The sequence below is a fragment of the Stenella coeruleoalba genome (genome assembly GCF_951394435.1).
Source record: "Stenella coeruleoalba genome assembly, contig: scaffold_104, whole genome shotgun sequence".
Lineage (NCBI taxonomy): Eukaryota > Metazoa > Chordata > Mammalia > Artiodactyla > Delphinidae > Stenella > Stenella coeruleoalba.
Window position 1 is genome coordinate 683,384 of NW_027646183.1, and position 18,440 is coordinate 701,823.

The 18,440-nt window shown below is 43.9% G+C and overlaps 1 long non-coding RNA gene across 4 annotated transcripts in view; it reads right to left on the reverse strand.

The window, feature by feature from the left end:
* The window catches only part of LOC307181274, a 134,295-nt gene that overhangs the window by 72,377 nt on the left and 43,478 nt on the right, over positions 1-18,440 (reverse strand). Inside the window, exon 6 of one of the 4 annotated variants that reach the window (XR_013826305.1) lies at positions 1,853-1,933. The exons of 2 other annotated variants lie outside the window; for them this stretch is intronic. This is a non-coding gene — a long non-coding RNA (uncharacterized lncRNA). Of the gene's footprint in view, positions 1-1,852; positions 1,934-5,012; positions 5,094-18,440 lie in introns of those variants that run through there. One more of the 4 variants, XR_013826306.1, reaches the window with a different exon arrangement.

An 18,440-nucleotide genomic window follows, 5' to 3' on the forward strand; every position in this document is an offset into this window, starting at 1 on the left:
GGAGAACTGGGAGCCTTGTTATGCTGATGGGCGGGATGTAAATTGCCAACAGACACTCGGGAGAAGTGTATGGTCTTTCCTGAAACATCTAAAAAACAAAGCAACAGAGCCTAGGGCACTTCCACTTATGGTCCTATAGCTTAGGGAAATTAAAATCAAAAAGACACAGCCACCCCAAAGTTTGGGACGCCTCTGTTTACAAGAACCTCGTTTACCGTACAAGTTCAATATCACAGAAAGTGAAAAATGCATAAAGAACTTGTGGTACTTACGTACAATGCAGTATCACTCAGCAATGAAATCTATGTCATCAGGCCCGTAGCAGCATAATGAGTGGATTCAGGTACGATGATTCTAACTGAAATAAGTCACACAGAAAAAGAAACATCATAAGATATCACTAATACACGGAATGTAAACTTGGCTACACAGGAACTGCATTCCAAAACAGAACAGGGTCTCAAATTTAGAAAACCAACTTATGCTTGCTTAAGGGGAAAGGTGAGTTGGGGTGCTGCATAAAACCAGAGATTGAAATGAGCACAGATAAATTTCCTTAAGCCAAATATGGAATAGACAAGAGCTACTCCTTGCTCAACGAAATGGACTCAACACCGCATATTAAACGCCTAAGAATGTACCTGACTAGTAAGTATCTTAAAACCTATGGATTGCTATGTCTCCGAAAGAGAATCAAGCATGTGTACAGGGGCATAAACGCAGCAGTGATAGGATTGGAGAGGTTCGGTGAGCAAATGTAGACCCTTTGAAGTCATATTGCATGGTACCCATTCCACGGGTTTCCACTACCCAGGTTTTAGGTATTCTTCCTTCAGCTAAAACATGCATGTGGAACCCAAGTATGATCAACCATGTGAACGGGAGACGTGTTCAAATATGTCTCAGTTTTCCTCCCCTGGTACTCGGGTGCAACATTCCTGACGCTTTACTAACACTCTCCCCACTTGGAGAGTCAGCGCCTTTAACCTCCTGTTTGGCCCAGTTTGCAATTTCTGCGGAAGATGAACAGGAATAGCGAGAACCAATGAGAGACTAGCTGGAGGTGTCTGGACGGGCAAATTTAACTCTCATTTCCCACCAGGAAGAGGAAATAACCAAAGGCTCAGCGTGCCGTGCCGGAATCAGATTAGGGCCTGAAGCCATCCTGCGGTGTTGCGGCCAGGTCACAAGAAAGCGAGTTGAAGAACGGAGCTCAGGGGCACTGTAATTCACAAACCTGCAGAGTTATAAATGACAGCTATCGTCCAAAAATAGACTGAAGTAAGGCTGCCAAGAGGACTTGAAAGCGGGGCAGAATTGCAGGAAACCGATTTCAGGAGGTAGACTGGAATTGCATTGAAAGCATAGGAAAAGAGGCAGAACGTCCACAATGATGCACTTGGCCAAAAAGGGCGTATGCATTTTTTCCTGAATATATTCAGGAAAAAACGCATACGCCCTTTTTGGCCAACCAAGCAAGCTTGCAAAGGAAATCTGCACTACAATGAAGTCTCACTTCCCCCCGGTCAAAAGGGCCATCTGAAAAAAGGGTAAAATCCAGAAAGGCAGGACAGGCCATGGAGAACTGGGAGCCTTGTTATGCTGAAGGGCGGGATGTAAATTGCCAACAACCACTCGGGAGAAGTGTATGGTGTTTCCTGAAACATCTAAAAAACAAAGCAACAGAACCTAGGGCACTTCCACTTATGGTCCTATAGCTTAGGGAAATTAAAATCAAAAAGACACAGCCACCCCAAAGTTTGGAACGGCTCTGTTTACAAGAACCTCGTTTACAGTACAAGTTCAACATCGCAGAAAGTGAAAAATGGGTAAAGTAGTTGTGGTATTTACTTACAAAACAATATCTCTCAGCAATGAAATCTGTGTCATCAGGCCCTTAGCAGCACAATGAGTGGATTCAGGTATGATGATTCTAACTGAAATAAGTCACACAGAAAAAGAAACATCATAAGATATCAGTAATACACGGAATGTAAACTTGGCTACACAGGAACTGAATTACAGAACAGAACAGTGTCTCAAATTTAGAAAACCAACTTATGCTTGCTTAAGGGGAAAGGTGAGTTGGGGTGCTGCATAAAACCAGAGATTGAAATGAGCACAGATAAAGTTCCTTAAGTCAAATATGGAATAGACAAGAGCTACTCCTTGCTCAACGAAATGGACTCAACACCCCATATTAAACGCCTAAGAATGTACCTGACTAGTAAGTATCTTAAAACCTATGGATTGCTATGTCTCCGAAAGAGAATCAAGCATGTGTACAGGGGCATAAACGCAGCAGTGATAGGATTGGAGATGTTCAGTGAGCAAATGAAGACCCTTTGAAGTCATATTGCATGGTACCCATTCCACGGGTTTCAACTACCCAGGTTTAAGGTATTCTTCCTTCAGCTAAAACATGCATGTGGAACCTAGAGTATGATCAACCATGTGATCGGGAGACGTGTTCAAATATGTCTCAGTTTTCGTACCCTGGTACTCGGGTGCAACATTCCAGACGCTTTACTAACACTCTCCCGACTTGGAGAGTCAGTCCCTTTAACCTCCTGTTTGGCCCAGTTTGCAATTTCTGTGGAAGATGAACAGGAATAGCGAGAACCAATGAGAGACTAGCTGGAGGTGTCTGGATGGGCAAATTTAACTCTCATTTCCCACCAGGAAGAGGAATTAACCAAAGGCTCAGCGTGCCGTGCCGGATCCAGATTAGGGCCTGAAGCCATCCTGTGGTGTTGCGGCCAGCTCAAAAGAAAGCGAGTTGAAGAAAGGAGCTCAGGGGCACTGTAATTCACAAACCTGCAGAGTTATAAATGACAGCTATCGTCCAAAAATAGACTGAAGTAAGGCTGCCAAGAGGACTTGAAAGCGGGGCAGAATTGCAGGAAACCGATTTCAGGAGGTAGACTGGAATTGCATTGAAAGCATAGGAAAAGAGGCAGAACGTCCACAATGATGCACTTGGCCAAAAAGGGCGTATGCGTTTTTTCCTGAATATATTCAGGAAAAAACGCATACGCCCTTTTTGGCCAACCAAGCAAACTTGCAAAGGAAATCTGCACTACAATGAAGTCTCACTTCCCCCCGGTCAAAAGGGCCATCTGAAAAAAGTGTAAAATCCAGAAAGGCAGGACAGGCCATGGAGAACTGGGAGCCTTGTTATGCTGATGGGCGGGATGTAAATTGCCAACAGACACTCGGGAGAAGTGTATGGTGTTTCCTGAAACATCTAAAAAACAAAGCAACAGAGCCTAGGGCACTTCAACTTATGGTCCTATAGCTTAGGGAAATTAAAATCAAAAAGACACAGCCACCCCAAAGTTTGGGACGCCTCTGTTTACAAGAACCTCGTTTACCGTACAAGTTCAATATCACAGAAAGTGAAAAATGCATAAAGAACTTGTGGTACTTACGTACAATGCAGTATCACTCAGCAATGAAATCTATGTCATCAGGCCCGTAGCAGCATAATGAGTAGATTCAGGTACGATGATTCTAACTGAAATAAGTCACACAGAAAAAGAAACATCATAAGATATCACTAATACACGGAATGTAAACTTGGCTACACAGGAACTGCATTCCAAAACAGAACAGGGTCTCAAATTTAGAAAACCAACTTATGCTTGCTTAAGGGGAAAGGTGAGTTGGGGTGCTGCATAAAACCAGAGATTGAAATGAGCACAGATAAAGTTCCTTAAGCCAAATATGGAATAGACAAGAGCTACTCCTTGCTCAACGAAATGGACTCAACACCCCATATTAAACGCCTAAGAATGTACCTGACTAGTAAGTATCTTAAAACCTATGGATTGCTATGTCTCCGAAAGAGAATCAAGCATGTGTACAGGGGCATAAACGCAGCAGTGATAGGATTGGAGATGTTCGGTGAGCAAATGAAGACCCTTTGAAGTCATATTGCATGGTACCCATTCCACGGGTTTCAACTACCCAGGTTTTAGGTATTCTTCCTTCAGCTAAAACATGCATGTGGAACCCAGAGTATGATCAACCATGTGATCGGGAGACGTGTTCAAATATGTCTCAGTTTTCGTACCCTGGTACTCGGGTGCAACATTCCAGACGCTTTACTAACACTCTCCCGACTTGGAGAGTCAGTCCCTTTAACCTCCTGTTTGGCCCAGTTTGCAATTTCTGTGGAAGATGAACAGGAATAGCGAGAACCAATGAGAGACTAGCTGGAGGTGTCTGGATTGGCAAATTTAACTCTCATTTCCCACCAGGAAGAGGAATTAACCAAAGGCTCAGCGTGCCGTGCTGGAACCAGATTAGGGCCTGAAGCCATCCTGTGGTGTTGCGGCCAGCTCAAAAGAAAGCGAGTTGAAGAAAGGAGCTCAGGGGCACTGTAATTCACAAACCTGCAGAGTTATAAATGACAGCTATCGTCCAAAAATAGACTGAAGTAAGGCTGCCAAGAGGACTTGAAAGCGGGGCAGAATTGCAGGAAACCGATTTCAGGAGGTAGACTGGAATTGCATTGAAAGCATAGGAAAAGAGGCAGAACGTCCACAATGATGCACTTGGCCAAAAAGGGCGTATGCGTTTTTTCCTGAATATATTCAGGAAAAAACGTATACGCCCTTTTTGGCCAACCAAGCAAGCTTGCAAAGGAAATCTGCACTACAATGAAGTCTCACTTCCCCCCGGTCAAAAGGGCCATCTGAAAAAAGGGTAAAATCCAGAAAGGCAGGACAGGCCATGGAGAACTGGGAGCCTTGTTATGCTGAAGGGCGGGATGTAAATTGCCAACAACCACTCGGGAGAAGTGTATGGTGTTTCCTGAAACATCTAAAAAACAAAGCAACAGAACCTAGGGCACTTCCACTTATGGTCCTATAGCTTAGGGAAATTAAAATAAAAAAGACACAGCCACCCCAAAGTTTGGAACGGCTCTGTTTACAAGAACCTCATTTACAGTACAAGTTCAACATCGCAGAAAGTGAAAAATGGGTAAAGAAGTTGTGGTATTTACTTACAAAACAATATCACTCAGCAATGAAATCTTTGTCATCAGGCCCTTAGCAGCACAATGAGTGGATTCAGGTATGATGATTCTAACTGAAATAAGTCACACAGAAAAAGAAACATCATAAGATATCAGTAATACACGGAATGTAAAGTTGGCTACACAGGAACTGAATTACAGAACAGAACAGGGTCTCAAATTTAGAAAACCAACTTATGCTTGCTTAAGGGGAAAGGTGAGTTGGGGTGCTGCATAAAACCAGAGATTGAAATGAGCACAGATAAAGTTCCTTAAGCCAAATATGGAATAGACAAGAGCTACTCCTTGCTCAACGAAATGGACTCAACACCCCATATTAAACGCCTAAGAATGTACCTGACTAGTAAGTATCTTAAAACCTATGGATTGCTATGTCTCCGAAAGAGAATCAAGCATGTGTACAGGGGCATAAACGCAGCAGTGATAGGATTGGAGAGGTTCGTGAGCAAATGAAGACCCTTTGAAGTCATATTGCATGGTACCCATTCCACGGGTTTCAACTACCCAGGTTTTAGGTATTCTTCCTTCAGCTAAAACATGCATGTGGAACCCAGAGTATGATCAACCATGTGATCGGGAGACGTGTTCAAATATGTCTCAGTTTTCGTACCCTGGTACTCGGGTGCAACATTCCAGACGCTTTACTAACATTCTCCCGACTTGGAGAGTCAGTCCCTTTAACCTCCTGTTTGGCCCAGTTTGCAATTTCTGTGGAAGATAAACAGGAATAGCGAGAACCAATGAGAGACTAGCTGGAGGTGTCTGGATGGGCAAATTTAACTCTCATTTCCCACCAGGAAGAGGAATTAACCAAAGGCTCAGCGTGCCGTGCCGGAACCAGATTAGGGCCTGAAGCCATCCTGCGGTGTTGCGGCCAGCTCAAAAGAAAGCGAGTTGAAGAAAGGAGCTCAGGGGCACTGTAATTCACAAACCTGCAGAGTTATAAATGACAGCTATCGTCCAAAAATAGACTGAAGTAAGGCTGCCAAGAGGACTTGAAAGCGGGGCAGAATTGCAGGAAACCGATTTCAGGAGGTAGACTGGAATTGCATTGAAAGCATAGGAAAAGAGGCAGAACGTCCACAATGATGCACTTGGCCAAAAAGGGCGTATGCGTTTTTTCCTGAATATATTCAGGAAAAAACGCATACGCCCTTTTTGGCCAACCAAGCAAGCTTGCAAAGGAAATCTGCACTACAATGAAGTCTCACTTCCCCCCGGTCAAAAGGGCCATCTGAAAAAAGGGTAAAATCCAGAAAGGCAGGACAGGCCATGGAGAACTGGGAGCCTTGTTATGCTGAAGGGCGGGATGTAAATTGCCAACAGACACTCGGGAGAAGTGTATGGTGTTTCCTGAAACATCTAAGAAACAAAGCAACAGAACCTAGGGCACTTCCACTTATGGTCCTATAGCTTAGGGAAATTAAAATCAAAAAGACACAGCCACCCCAAAGTTTGGGACGCCTCTGTTTACAAGAACCTCATTTACCGTACAAGTTCAACATCGCAGAAAGTGAAAAATGGGTAAAGAAGTTGTGGTATTGACTTACAAAACAATATCACTCAGCAATGAAATCTGTGTCATCAGGCCCTTAGCATCACAATGAGTGGATTCAGGTATGATGATTCTAACTGAAATAAGTCACACAGAAAAAGAAACATCATAAGATATCAGTAATACACGGAATGTAAACTTGGCTACACAGGAACTGAATTACAGAACAAAACAGTGTCTCAAATTTAGAAAACCAACTTATGCTTGCTTAAGGGGAAAGGTGAGTTGGGGTGCTGCATAAAACCAGAGATTGAAATGAGCACAGATAAAGTTCCTTAAGCCAAATATGGAATAGACAAGAGCTACTCCTTGCTCAACGAAATGGACTCAACACCCCATATTAAACGCCTAAGAATGTACCTGACTAGTAAGTATCTTAAAACCTATGGATTGCTATGTCTCCGAAAGAGAATCAAGCATGTGTACAGGGGCATAAACGCAGCAATGATAGGATTGGAGAGGTTCGTGAGCAAATGAAGACCCTTTGAAGTCATATTGCATGGTACCCATTCCACGGGTTTCAACTACCCAGGTTTAAGGTATTCTTCCTTCAGCTAAAACATGCATGTGGAACCTAGAGTATGATCAACCATGTGATCGGGAGACGTCTTCAAATATGTCCCAGTTTTCGTACCCTGGTACTCGGGTGCAACATTCCAGACGCTTTACTAACACTCTCCCGACTTGGAGAGTCAGTCCCTTTAACCTCCTGTTTGGCCCAGTTTGCAATTTCTGCGGAAGATGAACAGGAATAGCGAGAACCAATGAGAGGCTAGCTGGAGGTGTCTGTACGGGCAAATTTAACTCTCATTTCCCACCAGGAAGAGGAATTAACCAAAGGCTCAGTGTGCCGTGCCGGAACCAGATTAGGGCCTGAAGCCATCCTGCGGTGTTGCGGCCAGCTCAAAAGAAAGCGAGTTGAAGAAAGGAGCTCAGAGGCACTGTAATTCACAAACCTGTAGAGTTATAAATGACAGCTATCGTCCAAAAATAGACTGAAGTAAGGCTGCCAAGAGGACTTGAAAGCGGGGCAGAATTGCAGGAAACCGATTTCAGGAGGTAGACTGGAATTGCATTGAAAGCATAGGAAAAGAGGCAGAACGTCCACAATGATGCACTTGGCCAAAAACGGCGTATGCGTTTTTTCCTGAATATATTCAGGAAAAAATGCATACACCCTTTTTGGCCAACCAAGCAAGCTTGCAAAGGAAATCTGCACTACAATGAAGTCTCACTTCCCCCCGGTCAAAAGGGCCATCTGAAAAAAGTGTAAAATCCAGAAAGGCAGGACAGGCCATGGAGAACTGGAAGCCTTGTTATGCTGATGGGCGGGATGTAAATTACCAACAGACACTCAGGAGAAGTGTATGGTGTTTCCTGAAACATCTAAAAAACAAAGCAACAGAGCCTAGGGCACTGCCACTTATGGTCCTATAGCTTAGGGAAATTAAAATCAAAAAGACACAGCCACCCCAAAGTTTGGGACGCCTCTGTTTACAAGAACCTCGTTTACAGTACAAGTTCAACATCGCAGAAAGTGAAAAATGGATAAAGAACTTGTGGTACTTACGTACAATGCAGTATCACTCAGCAATGAAATCTATGTCATCAGGCCCGTAGCAGCATAATGAGTAGATTCAGGTACGATGATTCTAACTGAAATAAGTCACACAGAAAAAGAAACATCATAAGATATCACTAATACACGGAATGTAAACTTGGCTACACAGGAACTGAATTCCAAAACAGAACAGGTTCTCAAATTTAGAAAACCAACTTATGCTTGCTTAAGGGGAAAGGTGAGTTGGGTTGCTGCATAAAACCAGAGATTGAAATGAGCACAGATAAAGTTCCTTAAGCCAAATATGGAATAGACAAGAGCTACTCCTTGCTCAACGAAATGGACTCAACACCGCATATTAAACGCCTAAGAATGTACCTGACTAGTAAGTATCTTAAAACCTATGGATTGCTATGTCTCCGAAAGAGAATCAAGCATGTGTACAGGGGCATAAACGCAGCAGTGATAGGATTGGAGAGGTTCGGTGAGCAAATGAAGACCCTTTGAAGTCATATTGCATGGTACCCATTACACGGGTCTTAACTCTCCAGGTTTAAGGTATTCTTCCTTCAGCTAAAACATGCATGTGGAACCCAGAGTATGATCAACCATGTGATCGGGAGACGTGTTCAAATATGTCTCAGTTTAAATACCCTGGTACTCGGGTGCAACATTCCAGACGCTTTACTAACACTCTCCCGACTTGGAGAGTCAGTCCCTTTAACCTCCTGTGTGGCCCAGTTTGCAATTTCTGTGGAAGATGAACAGGAATAGCGAGAACCAATGAGAGACTAGCTGGAGGTGTCTGGATGGGAAATTTAACTCTCATTTCCCACCAGGAAGAGGAAGTAACCAAAGGCTCAGCGTGCCGTGCCGGAACCAGATTAGGGCCTGAAGCCATCCTGCGGTGTTGCGGCCAGCTCAAAAGAAAGCGAGTTGAAGAAAGGAGCTCAGGGGCACTGTAATTCACAAACCTGCAGAGTTATAAATGACAGCTATCGTCCAAAAATAGACTGAAGTAAGGCTGCCAAGAGGACTTGAAAGCGGGGCAGAATTGCAGGAAACCGATTTCAGGAGGTAGACTGGAATTGCATTGAAAGCATAGGAAAAGAGGCAGAACGTCCACAATGATGCACTTGGCCAAAAAGGGCGTATGCGTTTTTTCCTGAATATATTCAGGAAAAAACGCATACGCCCTTTTTGGCCAACCAAGCAAACTTGCAAAGGAAATCTGCACTACAATGAAGTCTCACTTCCCCCCGGTCAAAAGGGCCATCTGAAAAAGGTGTAAAATCCAGAAAAGCAGGACAGGCCATGGAGAACTGGGAGCCTTGTTATGCTGATGGGCGGGATGTAAATTGCCAACAGACACTCGGGAGAAGTGTATGGTCTTTCCTGAAACATCTAAAAAACAAAGCAACAGAGCCTAGGGCACTTCTACTTATGGTCCTATAGCTTAGGGAAATTAAAATCAAAAAGACACAGCCACCCCAAAGTTTGGGACGCCTCTGTTTACAAGAACCTCGTTTACCGTACAAGTTCAATATCACAGAAAGTGAAAAATGCATAAAGAACTTGTGGTACTTACGTACAATGCAGTATCACTCAGCAATGAAATCTATGTCATCAGGCCCGTAGCAGCATAATGAGTAGATTCAGGTACGATGATTCTAACTGAAATAAGTCACACAGAAAAAGAAACATCATAAGATATCACTAATACACGGAATGTAAACTTGGCTACACAGGAACTGCATTCCAAAACAGAACAGGGTCTCAAATTTAGAAAACCAACTTATGCTTGCTTAAGGGGAAAGGTGAGTTGGGGTGCTGCATAAAACCAGAGATTGAAATGAGCACAGATAAAGTTCCTTAAGCCAAATATGGAATAGACAAGAGCTACTCCTTGCTCAACGAAATGGACTCAACACCCCATATTAAACGCCTAAGAATGTACCTGACTAGTAAGTATCTTAAAACCTATGGATTGCTATGTCTCCGAAAGAGAATCAAGCATGTGTACAGGGGCATAAACGCAGCAGTGATAGGATTGGAGAGGTTCGGTGAGCAAATGAAGACCCTTTGAAGTCATATTGCATGGTACCCATTCCACGGGTTTCAACTACCCAGGTTTTAGGTATTCTTCCTTCAGCTAAAACATGCATGTGGAACCCAAGTATGATCAACCATGTGAACGGGAGACGTGTTCAAATATGTCTCAGTTTTCCTCCCCTGGTACTCGGGTGCAACATTCCAGACGCTTTACTAACACTCTCCCCACTTGGAGAGTCAGCGCCTTTAACCTCCTGTTTGGCCCAGTTTGCAATTTCTGCGGAAGATGAACAGGAATAGCGAGAACCAATGAGAGACTAGCTGGAGGTGTCTGGACGGGCAAATTTAACTCTCATTTCCCACCAGGAAGAGGAAATAACCAAAGGCTCAGCGTGCCGTGCCGGACCCAGATTAGGGCCTGAAGCCATCCTGCGGTGTTGCGGCCAGGTCACAAGAAAGCGAGTTGAAGAAAGCAGCTCAGGGGCACTGTAATTCACAAACCTGCAGAGTTATAAATGACAGCTATCGTCCAAAAATAGACTGAAGTAAGGCTGCCAAGAGGACTTGAAAGCGGGGCAGAATTGCAGGAAACCGATTTCAGGAGGTAGACTGGAATTGCATTGAAAGCATAGGAAAAGAGGCAGAACGTCCACAATGATGCACTTGGCCAAAAAGGGCGTATGCGTTTTTTCCTGAATATATTCAGGAAAAAACGCATACGCCCTTTTTGGCCAACCAAGCAAACTTGCAAAGGAAATCTGCACTACAATGAAGTCTCACTTCCCCCCGGTCAAAAGGGCCATCTGAAAAAAGTGTAAAATCCAGAAAGGCAGGACAGGCCATGGAGAACTGGGAGCCTTGTTATGCTGATGGGCGGGATGTAAATTGCCAACAGACACTCGGGAGAAGTGTATGGTGTTTCCTGAAACATCTAAAAAACAAAGCAACAGAGCCTAGGGCACTTCCACTTATGGTCCTATAGCTTAGGGAAATTAAAATCAAAAAGACACAGCCACCCCAAAGTTTGGGACGCCTCTGTTTACAAGAACCTCATTTACCGTACAAGTTCAACATCGCAGAAAGTGAAAAATGGGTAAAGAAGTTGTGGTATTGACTTACAAAACAATATCACTCAGCAATGAAATCTGTGTCATCAGGCCCTTAGCAGCACAATGAGTGGATTCAGGTATGATGATTCTAACTGAAATAAGTCACACAGAAAAAGAAACATCATAAGATATCAGTAATACACGGAATGTAAACTTGGCTACACAGGAACTGAATTACAGAACAGAACAGTGTCTCAAATTTAGAAAACCAACTTATGCTTGCTTAAGGGGAAAGGTGAGTTGGGGTGCTGCATAAAACCAGAGATTGAAATGAGCACAGATAAAGTTCCTTAAGCCAAATATGGAATAGACAAGAGCTACTCCTTGCTCAACGAAATGGACTCAACACCCCATATTAAACGCCTAAGAATGTACCTGACTAGTAAGTATCTTAAAACCTATGGATTGCTATGTCTCCGAAAGAGAATCAAGCATGTGTGCAGGGGCATAAACGCAGCAGTGATAGGATTGGAGAGGTTGGGTGAGCAAATGAAGACCCTTTGAAGTCATATTGCATGGTACCCATTCCACGGGATTCAACTACCCAGGTTTTAGGTATTCTTCCTTCAGCTAAAACATGCATGTGGAACCTAGAGTATGATCAACCATGTGATCGGGAGACGTGTTCAAATATGTCTCAGTTTTCGTACCCTGGTACTCGGGTGCAACATTCCAGACGCTTTACTAACACTCTCCCCACTTGGAGAGTCAGCGCCTTTAACCTCCTGTTTGGCCCAGTTTGCAATTTCTGCGGAAGATGAACAGGAATAGCGAGAACCAATGAGAGACTAGCTGGAGGTGTCTGGACGGGCAAATTTAACTCTCATTTCCCACCAGGAAGAGGAAATAACCAAAGGCTCAGCGTGCCATGCCGGATCCAGATTAGGGCCTGAAGCCATCCTGCGGTGTTGCGGCCAGCTCAAAAGAAAGCGAGTTGAAGAAAGGAGCTCAGCGGCACTGTAATTCACAAACCTGCAGAGTTATAAATGACAGCTATCGTCCAAAAATAGACTGAAGTAAGGCTGCCAAGAGGACTTGAAAGCGGGGCAGAATTGCAGGAAACCGATTTCAGGAGGTAGACTGGAATTGCATTGAAAGCATAGGAAAAGAGGCAGAACGTCCACAATGATGCACTTGGCCAAAAAGGGCGTATGCGTTTTTTCCTGAATATATTCAGGAGAAAACGCATACGCCCTTTTTGGCCAACCAAGCAAACTTGCAAAGGAAATCTGCACTACAATGAAGTCTCACTTCCCCCCGGTCAAAAGGGCCATCTGAAAAAAGTGTAAAATCCAGAAAGGCAGGACAGGCCATGGAGAACTGGGAGCCTTGTTATGCTGATGGGCGGGATGTAAATTGCCAACAGACACTCCGGAGAAGTGTATGGTGTTTCCTGAAACATCTAAAAAACAAAGCAACAGAGCCTAGGGCACTTCCACTTATGGTCCTATAGCTTAGGGAAATTAAAATCAAAAAGACACAGCCACCCCAAAGTTTGGGACGCCTCTGTTTACAAGAACCTCGTTTACCGTACAAGTTCAAAATCACAGAAAGTGAAAAATGCATAAAGAACTTGTGGTACTTACGTACAATGCAGTATCACTCAGCAATGAAATCTATGCCATCAGGCCCTTAGCAGCATAATGAGTAGATTCAGGTACGATGATTCTAACTGAAATAAGTCACACAGAAAAAGAAACATCATAAGATATCACTAATACACGGAATGTAAACTTGGCTACACAGGAACTGCATTCCAAAACAGAACAGGGTCTCAAATTTAGAAAACCAACTTATGCTTGCTTAAGGGGAAAGGTGAGTTGGGGTGCTGCATAAAACCAGAGATTGAAATGAGCACAGATAAAGTTCCTTAAGCCAAATATGGAATAGACAAGAGCTACTCCTTGCTCAACGAAATGGACTCAACACCGCATATTAAACGCCTAAGAATGTACCTGACTAGTAAGTATCTTAAAACCTATGGATTGCTATGTCTCTGAAAGAGAATCAAGCATGTGTACAGGGGCATAAACGCAGCAGTGATAGGATTGGAGAGGTTCGGTGAGCAAATGAAGACCCTTTGAAGTCATATTGCATGGTACCCATTCCATGGGTTTCAACTACCCAGGTTTTAGGTATTCTTCCTTCAGCTAAAACATGCATGTGGAACCCAGAGTATGATCAACCATGTGATCGGGAGACGTGTTCAAATATGTCTCAGTTTTCGTACCCTGGTACTCGGGTGCAACATTCCAGACGCTTTACTAACACTCTCCCCACTTGGAGAGTCAGCGCCTTTAACCTCCTGTTTGGCCCAGTTTGCAATTTCTGCGGAAGATGAACAGGAATAGCGAGAACCAATGAGAGGCTAGCTGCAGGTGTCTGGACGGGCAAATTTAACTCTCATTTCCCACCAGGAAGAGGAATTAACCAAAGGCTCAGCATGCCGGGCCGGAACCAGATTAGGGCCCGAAGCCATCCTGCGGTGTTGCGGCCAGGTCACAAGAAAGCGAGTTGAAGAAAGGAGCTCAGGGGCACTGTAATTCACAAACCTGCAGAGTTATAAATGACAGCTATCGTCCAAAAATAGACTGAAGTAAGGCTGCCAAGAGGACTTGAAAGCGGGGCAGAATTGCAGGAAACCGATTTCAGGAGGTAGACTGGAATTGCATTGAAAGCATAGGAAAAGAGGCAGAACGTCCACAATGATGCACTTGGCCAAAAAGGGCGTATGCGTTTTTTCCTGAATATATTCAGGAAAAAACGCATACGCACTTTTTGGCCAACCAAGCAAGCTTGCAAAGGAAATCTGCACTACAATGAAGTCTCACTTCCCCCCGGTCAAAAGGGCCATCTGAAAAAAGTGTAAAATCCAGAAAGGCAGGACAGGCCATGGAGAACTGGGAGCCGTGTTATGCTGAAGGGCGGGATGTAAATTGCCAACAGACACTCGGGAGAAGTGTATGGTGTTTCCTGAAACATCTAAAAAACAAAGCAAGAGAGCCTAGGGCACTTCCACTTATGGTCCTATAGCTTAGGGAATTTAAAATCAAAAAGACACAGCCACCCCAAAGTTTCGAACGGCTCTGTTTACAAGAACCTCGTTTACAGTACAAGTTCAACATCGCAGAAAGTGAAAAATGGATAAAAAAGTTGTGGTATTTACTTACAAAGCAATATCACTCAGCAATGAAATCTGTGTCATCAGGCCCTTAGCAGCACAATGAGTGGATTCAGGTATGATGATTCTAACTGAAATAAGTCACACAGAAAAAGAAACATCATAAGATATCAGTAATACACGGAATGTAAACTTGGCTACACAGGAACTGAATTACAGAACAGAACAGGGTCTCAAATTTAGAAAACCAACTTATGCTTGCTTAAGGGGAAAGGTGAGTTGGGGTGCTGCATAAAACCAGAGATTGAAATGAGCACAGATAAAGTTCCTTAAGCCAAATATGGAATAGACAAGAGCTACTCCTTGCTCAAAGAAATGGACTCAACACCGCATATTAAACGCCTAAGAATGTACCTGACTAGTAAGTATCTTAAAACCTAGGGATTGCTATGTCTCCGAAAGAGAATCAAGCATGTGTACAGGGGCATAAACGCAGCAGTGATAGGATTGGAGATGTTCGGTGAGCAAATGAAGACCCTTTGAAGTCATATTGCATGGTACACATTACACGGGTCTCAACTCTCCAGGTTTAAGGTATTCTTCCTTCAGCTAAACCATGCATGTGGAACCCAGAGTATGATCAACCATGTGAACGGGAGACGTGTTCAAATATGTCTCAGTTTTCCTACCCTGGTACTCGGGTGCAACATTCCAGACGCTTTACTAACACTCTCCCGACTTGGAGAGTCAGTCCCTTTAACCTCCTGTTTGGCCCAGTTTGCAATTTCTGCGGAAGATGAACAGGAATAGCGAGAACCAATGAGAGGCTAGCTGGAGGTGTCTGGACGGGCAAATTTAACTCTCATTTCCCACCAGGAAGAGGAATTAACCAAAGGCTCAGAATGTCGGGCCGGAACCACATTAGGGCCTGAAGCCATCCTGCGGTGTTGCGGCCAGGTCACAAGAAAGCGAGTTGAAGAAAGGAGCTCAGGGGCACTGTAATTCACAAACCTGCAGAGTTATAAATGTTAGCTATCGTCCAAAAATAGACTGAAGTAAGGCTGCCAAGAGGACTTGAAAGCGGGGCAGAATTGCAGGAAACCGATTTCAGGAGGTAGACTGGAATTGCATTGAAAGCATAGGAAAAGAGGCAGAACGTCCACAATGATGCACTTGGCCAAAAAGGGCGTATGCGTTTTTTCCTGAATATATTCAGGAAAAAACGCATACGCCCTTTTTGGCCAACCAAGCAAGCTTGCAAAGGAAATCTGCACTACAATGAAGTCTCACTTCCCCCCGGTCAAAAGGGCCATCTGAAAAAAGTGTAAAATCCAGAAAGGCAGGACAGGCCATGGAGAACTGGGAGCCTTGTTATGCTGAAGGGCGGGATGTAAATTGCCAACAACCACTCGGGAGAAGTGTATGGTGTTTCCTGAAACATCTAAAAAACAAAGCAACAGAACCTAGGGCACTTCCACTTATGGTCCTATAGCTTAGGGAAATTAAAATCAAAAAGACACAGCCACCCCAAAGTTTGGGACGCCTCCGTTTACAAGAACCTCGTTTACCGTACAAGTTCAATATCACAGAAAGTGAAAAATGGATAAAGAACTTGTGGTACTTACGTACAATGCAGTATCACTCAGCAATGAAATCTATGTCATCAGGTCCGTAGCAGCATAATGAGTGGATTCAGGTACGATGATTCTAACTGAAATAAGTCACACAGAAAAAGAAACATCATAAGATATCACTAATACACGGAATGTATACTTGGCTACACAGGAACTGCATTCCAAAACAGAACAGGGTCTCAAATTTAGAAAACCAACTTATGCTTGCTTAAGGGGAAAGGTGAGTTGGGGTGCTGCATAAAACCAGAGATTGAAATGAGCACAGATAAAGTTCCTTAAGCCAAATATGGAATAGACAAGAGCTACTCCTTGCTCAACGAAATGGACTCAACACCGCATATTAAACGCCTAAGAATGTACCTGACTAGTAAGTATCTTCAAACCTATGGATTGCTATGTCTCCGAAAGAGAATCAAGCATGTGTACAGGGGCATAAACGCAGCAGTGATAGGATTGGAGAGGTTCGGTGAGCAAATGAAGACCCTTTGAAGTCATATTGCATGGTACCCATTACACGGGTCTTAACTCTCCAGGTTTAAGGTATTCTTCCTTCAGCTAAAACATGCATGTGGAACCCAAGTATGATCAACCATGTGAACGGGAGACGTGTTCAAATATGTCTCAGTTTTCGTACCCTGGTACTCGGGTGCAACATTCCAGACGCTTTACTAACACTCTCCCGACTTGGAGAGTCAGTCCCTTTAACCTCCTGCTTGGCCCAGTTGGCAATTTCTGCGGAAGATGAACAGGAATAGCGAGAACCAATGAGAGGCTAGCTGGAGGTGTCTGAACGGGCAAATTTAACTCTCATTTCCCACCAGGAAGAGGAATTAACCAAAGGCTCAGAATGCCGGGCCAGAACCAGATTAGGGCCTGAAGCCATCCTGCGGTGTTGCGGCCAGGTCACAAGAAAGCGAGTTGAAGAAAGGAGCTCAGGGGCACTGTAATTCACAAACCTGCAGAGTTATAAATGACAGCTATCGTCCAAAAATAGACTGAAGTAAGGCTGCCAAGAGGACTTGAAAGCGGGGCAGAATTGCAGGAAACCGATTTCAGGAGGTAGACTGGAATTGCATTGAAAGCATAGGAAAAGAGGCAGAACGTCCACAATGATGCACTTGGCCAAAAAGGGCGTATGCGTTTTTTCCTGAATATATTCAGGAAAAAACGCATACGCCCTTTTTGGCCAACCAAGCAAGCTTGCAAAGGAAATCTGCACTACAATGAAGTCTCACTTCCCCCCGGTCAAAAGGGCCATCTGAAAAAAGTGTAAAATCCAGAAAGGCAGGACAGGCCATGGAGAACTGGGAGCCTTGTTATGCTGATGGGCGGGATGTAAATTGCCAACAGACACTTGGGAGAAGTGTATGGTGTTTCCTGAAACATCTAAAAAACAAAGCAACAGAGCCTAGGGCACTTCCACTTATGGTCCTATAGCTTAGGGAAATTAAAATAAAAAAGACACAGCCACCCCAAAGTTTGGAACGGCTCTGTTTACAAGAACCTCGTTTACAGTACAAGTTCAACATCGCAGAAAGTGAAAAATGGATAAAGAAGTTGTGGTATTCACTTACAATGCAGTATCACTCAGCAAAGAAATCTGTGTCATCAGGCCCGTAGCAGCACAATGAGTGGATTCAGGTATGATGATTCTAACTGAAATAAGTCACACAGAAAAAGAAACATCATAAGATATCAGTAATACACGGAATGGAAACTTGGCTACACAGGAACTGAATTACAGAACAGAACAGGGTCTCAAATTTAGAAAACCAACTTATGCTTGCTTAAGGGGAAAGGCGAGTTGGGGTGCTGCATAAAACCAGAGATTGAAATGAGCACAGATAAAGTTCCTTAAGCCAAATATGGAATAGACAAGAGCTACTCCTTGCTCAAAGAAATGGACTCAACACCGCATATTAAACGCCTAAGAATGTACCTGACTAGTAAGTATCTTAAAACCTATGGATTGCTATGTCTCCGAAAGAGAATCAAGCATGTGTACAGGGGCATAAACGCAGCAGTGATAGGATTGGAGATGTTCGGTGAGCAAATGAAGACCCTTTGAAGTCATATTGCATGGTACCCATTACACGGGTCTCAACTCTCCAGGTTTAAGGTATTCTTCCTTCAGCTAAACCATGCATGTGGAACCCAGAGTATGATCAACCATGTGAACGGGAGACGTGTTCAAATATGTCTCAGTTTTCCTACCCTGGTACTCGGGTGCAACATTCCAGACGCTTTACTAACACTCTCCCGACTTGGAGAGTCAGTCCCTTTAACCTCCTGTTTGGCCCAGTTTGCAATTTCTGCGGAAGATGAACAGGAATAGCGAGAACCAATGAGAGGCTAGCTGGAGGT